Here is a 7,808-nt window from a genome sequence, read left to right on the forward strand (position 1 = left end):
TTTTGGACATTTATAAATTAAAGGTAGAATTAGAAGAAATGATAGCTGGTAATGTGGGAATTGACAGACTAAATACGTACTGTGAAGAATAATTATTATTCATACGTAGAAGTATAACCAGAAATGTAAAAATATTTCATGAGAAATTAAGTTTGCTTCAGATATGGGAATTGAAATAGGGAAATCCAAAGTAGTGCAGAACCTTTACAGAGCAGAATTTACGAACAAAGATTTAGAAAATATGAATATGTCAGGAAGGAAATTACAGATTAAAGAACTAATGACAATTTTACAAAAATGGGGTGAATTAGGACTAGGAAAAAGGAGGTAGCTCCGGCAAACAAAATGGCATCAGAAAATTTATCAAGAGAACCTAAAAAGACAGAAAGATTATGTCCCATGAGGAGGATATGTACATGTTCCATGGACTAGGCAAGATATTTTATCGTTTACAAATGATTTCCCAGTCAATATCTCTTTTCATTTAAATTTGAATATCGTATCTGTGTGGAATCGAGTTCCTCAAGGGTACACAGAAAGCCCTTCAATCTTTAATCAGATTTTGAAAAAGTGTCTGGAAACATTAGTGATGCCCAGAAGTTCAGTTTTGGTCCAATATATAGATGATTAGTCGCCTCAAAAACACGAGAAGACTGTGTCCTGGATTCTATTGCATTGATAAACCATTTGGCCGATGGAGGGCATAAGGTGTCACCAGAAAAACTACAATTTTATCAAAACAGAGGTACATATTTGGGAGAGCAATTATAAGGAGGATGGAGGAAAGTGACACCTGAAAGGATTAAAATAATAAATCAGATGCAGTTACCTCAGACCCAGAAAGAAATCAGAATGTTTCTTGGTGTTGTAGGATATTGTAGGTAATGGATTGTAGGTTTTTCCTTACTGCCTAAACCATTGATACTAATGACAAGAAAACCAGCAAAAGATCCTGTAGAATGGGACAGTGAAAGCATGGAAGCTTTTGTAAAGTTTTTTTTTTTTTTTGGTTTTCAAAGATGTTTTTATTTAACAGGTCAATCACTTCAGGTTAGACTTTGCAATTTGTGTAAGAGCACATTGTCAAGGAATCCAAGGAAGGGCCAAAAATCCTTGTTTGCATTTTAGGTGTATCTGTAGTTTTATTCCTGAAGAGAAACATACATCACTTAGCATGAGGCAAACATTAGACTCTCAGGAGTAACATGGGCTTTAAGGCATTGATAAGACACTCTTTTTAGCCTGGAGGCCAGCCCAACTGACGGCTAGCAAGAAGATGGATATGAATGTGATATACGGACTGCCCGCCATCAGGACCTTCATTCAACACCAGTCGGTAGCCATTGGTTACTCCCAATTCAGCAGCACACTTCGCAGCAACAATCATTAAATGTCCAAGAAGGGCTTCATCCTCAGGTGCTGCATCAGACATTCTGATGATAGGTTTCTTTGGAACGACTAGAAATTGGATCGGGGCTTGTGGCGCGATATCATGGAAGGTGATGCACTGACTGTCCTCGTGTATGATCTTGGCAGGAATCTCCTTGCGGATAATCTTACCAAAGATTGTATCACCCCCAGGCTGGGCGGCCTGCGCTTTACTAATCTCGTCACATATGCTACTTGCTCCCTGTCACCGACAATTCAGGAACACGCGCTAGCTTTTGTGAAGTTAAACAATTATCTATCCGAAGCCTCTGCTCTTGATATGACGGATTATACGAAAGAATTTGCATTATTCTGTTGCGAACGAGAGAATTGTGCGCTATCGGTGCTAACCAAGAGACATGGTTTGATGCGACACCCAGTGGCATATTTTTCTGCTACTTTGGACCCTGTAGCTTCGGCATTACCTGGTTGTTTGCGCAAGTCTTGAACAAAGTGAATCTATTGTAATGGGACATCCTGTGAAAGAATTATTTTGGGAGCAGAAAACGTAACAGTAATCCGGTGTACAGTTCTGAATCCAGCAACCTTATTACCTGATGTGCCTGGAGAAGAAGTGAGGGATAATGTTGAACATGACTGCCTAGATGTTATTGAATATTGTACCAAACCTCACCCAGACGTACAGGAAGAGCCCCTGAACAATTGTGAAAATAAACTATTTGTAGATGGCTCGTGCATGAGGCACCAGGAAGGAGGGTTTAGTGCTGCTTATGCTGTTTGTACATTGGCTGGAATAGTGGAAGCATCCTATTTACCTGGAGTCAAGTCTGCATAAAATAGCCGAATTGATTGCATTAATTAAAGCATGCAAAATTGGGAAACATTGAATAGGCTAAGAAGCATAGTTTGCTTTGCAGAGAGTTGTTTCTTGTTTTGCTCTAAATTAGCAGGCCATTTCTAAACGAAATTTAACACAATATTAATGTCCCATTATGACTATATTTGGGCTGAGGGGGGTTAGCCAGCCAGATACCTTACATAACTCTGCTTACCAGAGGATGCTTACCAATTGGATTCCCGCGTACTAATGTGTGACCGCTGAAATAACTGATTGTTATTCATCAAGCTGAAAAGTATGTGAGTGGAGGCAAACCAGGATTGAGCGATGAAACTCTCAGGTTGTTCTGATGAGCCAGCATCTCCTGAAATTTCCCATATCTGGGGGTGCAAGAGGTTCTGCAATATTAGAGGATGTTGATGTCCTGCCGAATCTGCCAAAATATCTGGGATCATGAGAAAGCAGATAGGAGCGCCACAGGAAATCTCTAGAAGTACAGGAAACCACAACTGTGCTCTCCAGACCGGTGTCATCAGTATCAATTCCTCTCTTGTTTCAGACCTGAGCCGACACTCTGGGAATCCTCAAGTAGAGAGGAAAGGCCTACGGTATAGGGCTGTGCCTGTTCTGGAGAAGGCCTTCTGGTCTGGCCTCCAAAAGAAGAACTTCTTCAACTGGGTGGATAGGCGAGAAGCAAACGTCTGTGTTGCATAAACCCTATAGTCAGGAGAGTTTGGAAGACTGAGGGATTCAGTTTTCAATAGTTCGAGTCCCGAAGGAGTCTCGAGTACAAGTTGGTTACTACATTGCTCTATCCTGTGATGTACTCTGCTCCCATAGAAATGCGGTGTTTGAGGCAAAACTGCTAGAAGCTCTTTGCTATGTCTATTGGGACTTGCGATTAGGTACCGCCCAGCTTATTTATGTTGCAAACTGGATGAGATGTTGTCCATCCAGAGTAAAATGCAGCAGTGCGACTTGTGAGGTGCAAGTGTTTTTTTTGCAAGCGATAACGCTAGTAGCTCTAGATAATTTATGTGATAATTTATGTGGAGATTTAATTAGTCTGTTGCCACCAGTGGAAATGCTTCTGCATCTGGCCCCCAGCCCCAAAAGATGTCTGGATGTGAGCCGAAAATTGGCTCTGCCTTTTCAGGCCGCAATATGGTGTAACCTATGAATATTAGGCATACAAAAAAATGAGGCTTAATGCTCTCATACATGTTTGTTAATAATCATCAGCCCTGTGGTACTGTAAATTTGGACCCTGCTGTTCCACCTATATCGAGGTCCAACACTCGTATTATAAAATATCGTCGTACCATGACGAATTTGGTATCTACGGACCGGTAATGATTAGGACGTTATCCCTATGCATTTGCGTCACGATTGAGTGATGCTAACACCCTTAAATTGTGGTTTCCGTCCCGAACCCGCAGACTCCATTTTGTAAACGGCATCCATCTTATGACTTGCCCTCATATAGTCAATTGATTAAGACCGAGTTTTGATCTGAAAGGACACGTCCACCGTAGCTGACTTCCCCATGACCTGGCCGAGCTGACTCCACTGCCTCCAGCCAAGCCTGTTTGGGCAGCTCCTCGCCCAGTGGCCGAGCAAGATATCATCAAGGCACAACATGTCCTAAACCATTCACTACATACAGACCCTGTTTTCCATACACATACACCTGTCCATGATTCTTGTTTATGACCCGTTTTATGATGGGAGGGTGCTGAACCTTATTGGTGTTTCATCGATATCTGATGGGAATTCTGGATCTGGCGGGGTAATCCATCACAAACTGGACATCTAGAATATGTGCTGACCAACATGACTTCGCTCTTTGTATTATTGTCGAAATATGTGTATAGCCATATCATAAACTCAAGAATTCTTGCCTGCAGCTGTTATTTATGTATATAAGGAGAAGGCTGGTTCTGTAAAAACGAACAGTCTCCTGAGAACTTACGGCCCGTGCTGTCGTACTTCTAGGACACATGTTACTTGGTTGCAGCCAATAAAACTCGATTTCTGACTTCAACTAGAAGACTCTGTGTTTCTGTAAGTCCAGAACAGGGAGAACTCAGAGGTCTTTGGGTGTGGTCCCCTGGCACCACCGGGTCCATAAAAACCCGGCACCTCAGCCCTGAGCCCTGTAGGGAGTAGCATAAACCAACATTTTAAAACCATAGAGTATTAAAACAAAACTTTACACAAATTGTGTATTTCCTGGTACCAACAAACCATTTCAGCATACTACCCCACTCGTGGCCCTTACAAACCCCTATAAAAAGTGAGTGGTACATGTATATTAACAGTAACTGTAAGATAAAAGCAATGTAAATTTACATGCAAGTGAAAGCCCTGTTGGCCAATAAAATCGGTGACAATGTAGCCTAATGTGGGGTGCATATTAGCTTCAAGGTTCAGAGTCTTCTCGCCTGCAGTCGCACACTAAATATATTGTAGGAACTAGTATGTAAACAACCTAGCCAACCAACTGATGACCAATCCAAAAAACTGTTATATAATACACTGAACGTCTTGGGTGGTGTGTTGGAAAAAAAAAGGACCCCTGAATTCCAAATGGAAGGGGCAAAACAACCTTGCATACCATGGAGAAATAAAAGCGAACAATGAAAAAGCTAAGATTGGTCAGGATCTATACGCCAGTGGTAGTAATAACACCATGAGTAGAAATTAACTGATAAGGTAAGTGTTAAATTGTTAAAATGGCGTAGGGCAGAAGTATTCTACATGTAACGTAGTAGAACAAGAAGAATGTCTATCACAAGCAACTACTACAATTAGTAAAGACTCAAGTGGTCCCTTTGGGGGAAGTGTAGGCCATGGCAATAGGTACAAAAACCATCAGTTGAAATGAGGAAAACATGATGTAATAATCGACATTGCGTGTAGGAGTGTTGAAATCCTAAGTCAAATAAAAAAACTGTCCTCTGTGATAGTTGTCGCCATTTCGACTCACAATACAAATTATTTAGATAAGGGTCATCGTCAGGACAGAAGTATACAAAGGAGGCACCCGAAAATTGTGGCATAAATCCCACAATGAAGATGTGTTAAATGGTCTTTTGAGAAAACATCATCATGGCTGGGGTCTGAATTGTAAAGCGGTGCGGTAAGAGACCAACACTATCTGGAGATCTGTGTGGTTCGGATTGTCAAAACAAATGATCCGGCATGGTACGGTGCTTCCACTGGGCTAAATTCCAGTGGAGTGTGGCTTCAACACTGTTCAATCCTCTGTGAAATTAGAAGAGTTATTTCTAGTGGTAGCGATCTGTCATTCTTCTACTATAAAACACCGCAAAGTGTGGTAGGCAAAGAGCCACCCTCGTTGTTAACTTGGTATCATAATGCCTCTATAGAAACGAAGTTGTAACTGAACAAACACATCGCCGAGAAGGTGCGGTAGGCGGAGAAATACCCTTGTAGCTTTAGTGGTTTCACCAATTGAATCAATCCTCCATCTTTGAGTTCACTGTCAGTAGAGAGGTACAGCGACAAAGTGCTATAGGCTGAAAAAACCCTTAAGTCATGAGTGTTGTTGCAAAATGAATTAAGTATGTTTTCGAGTTCACTGTCCGTATATTGGTGTAATGAAAAACAGTCTCGCTAGGGTTTTTGTACCTGTTACTGTGGAAGTCAAGGCCCCCACAGGAACCACTTCTGTCTTTACTAATTGTCAGACCTTCTTGGGCAGGCCAAAGACTGGATGGTTGATATACTGAATATTTCAACCGATTTAGATAAAGCAGGACCTCTTTTGCACACTTGAGAGGGCAGAACTGGGAGTTGGTCAAGTAAAATCTATTCTTTATGCAAACAATATCATACTTGTCGCTGCCACCTCAGCTCTAGGGCACACAATTGATTACACCCCACACTGAACACATGTCTTTATTCTTCGGCATGCAACCATTAACTGAACGCAATACGTCATAGACTTTATTGACCACACCCAGACACACCAAATACCTCCCAGCTAATTATGTAACTTTGTGGGGAGTCCATCAAGGACCACAAGAGTCCTGCTGCACATGATCACATGACACTACACTACTTGCAGTCTCTGCCTCCGATATACCACTGACCACTTTCACTCATTGTACGCTCCTCATACTTCTTGGGGTTTAAAATAAACTTCAGTGCATCCGAAGTACTGCCCATGACACAAGACTGATAGGACCACTCAATGCATTTGGCACCTAAGGAGTTGAAATACTTTGAAATATGGCTAATGGGGGAACTTGAGAAAATGATGGAAGACAACCAGTGACCTCTAATTTCCATGACCAGAAACAACATCACAATTGAGGTCCATCAAAAGCCATTCTTGGAGGGCAAAATAAAGGTGATCATAATAGTTGTGGCCCCCATAACCACTTTTTATACAAAATGCTCTCTTTATCGAGCCACAAATCCATTCTACTCTGTATCACTGCTGAAATTAAAGCCTTCATAAGAGATGGAATATGTCCAATGCTGAAACCCTGCAAACTCCTTGCATGCCCTACATCTGGGCCTCTCGGAGTATCACATGTTAGCTTCTATAATCGGGCATACCAACTATCGCAGCCGGCCGCCTTCATGGCGATACCAGACTGTTGATCTTGCTGTGCCGGACCACTGGAAGAATGACTCCACTGTGGGCAAAGTTTAGTCCCATTATGCGGGTATAGAACTCTATTGCCTGATGTAGATAATGCTATACTTAGTGCAATGATTACTACTTGGCAATATGTTCACAAGAAGCTTGGAGTAGACCCCCCTGCTCCATCAGACTACAACAATTTGGTATAATGTAGGAATCCTGTAAGGCGGCACTACGATCCAATTGATGAAGTCGAAGGAAAAGGCAATTTTACCAGTGGATCAATTATTGGATGAGGGCTCTGAGGTCTTTGGACTTACCCCAGAGTTTCAGCTACAGCTCACTCATACCTGGCAGTTTCGCATGCTCTCTCATTGTCTCCAGAAATGGTTGTTGTTGGAGCTGATTACATTACACACCAAATATTTTACAATATGTCATTTCTTATTGGGGAGGTTAGTAACTAGAGTAGTCTTTGGCCTCTGTGGGGTGCTCTTTGACAGCTACTTCACTAAAAATGTGGGAAAAGTAGTGTTTTTTTCTGGCAAGCAATGCCACAAAGTGACAACTTCAAAGAGGACTAGGCCTTCTGATTTCTCACATGACAAATTGATCAAGGACGACAGGCTCCGGTTCTCTTGAAGATAATTCACAGTTGGTATTGGTCTCTGCTCATTTGCATTGGGCCGGCCTCTTGCAACACTAAAAGTGTTGGACTTGCTCTCAAAAGGTCTGCTCTTGCATCATATACTGTGGAGTTGCCACACATTGATGCTGTGCTGGACTGCTGTAGGGAATACTGTCTGCTTTTATGACTTTCAGGCTCTCCACGTGACCCATTTGACTCATGGTGTATCTGTTATACAGAGCTTACCAGTACATAAACGGCTTGCAACATCACTGGCTACTGCTACAGCTTGTGCCCTGATGCACTGGAGGAAACCTGTGGTGCCCACACATGAA

At 42.0% G+C, this 7,808-nt stretch overlaps 1 pseudogene; it reads right to left on the minus strand.

Moving 5' to 3' along the window:
* Window positions 1-1,184: 1,184 nt before the first annotated feature.
* Window positions 1,185-6,920, minus strand: LOC147706434 (adenosine 5'-monophosphoramidase HINT1 pseudogene; annotated as a pseudogene).
* Between the last annotated feature and the right edge of the window lie 888 nt (window positions 6,921-7,808).

The sequence above is a fragment of the Lissotriton vulgaris genome, chromosome 7, assembly GCF_964263255.1.
Source record: "Lissotriton vulgaris chromosome 7, aLisVul1.2, whole genome shotgun sequence".
NCBI classification, from domain to species: Eukaryota; Metazoa; Chordata; class Amphibia; order Caudata; family Salamandridae; genus Lissotriton; species Lissotriton vulgaris.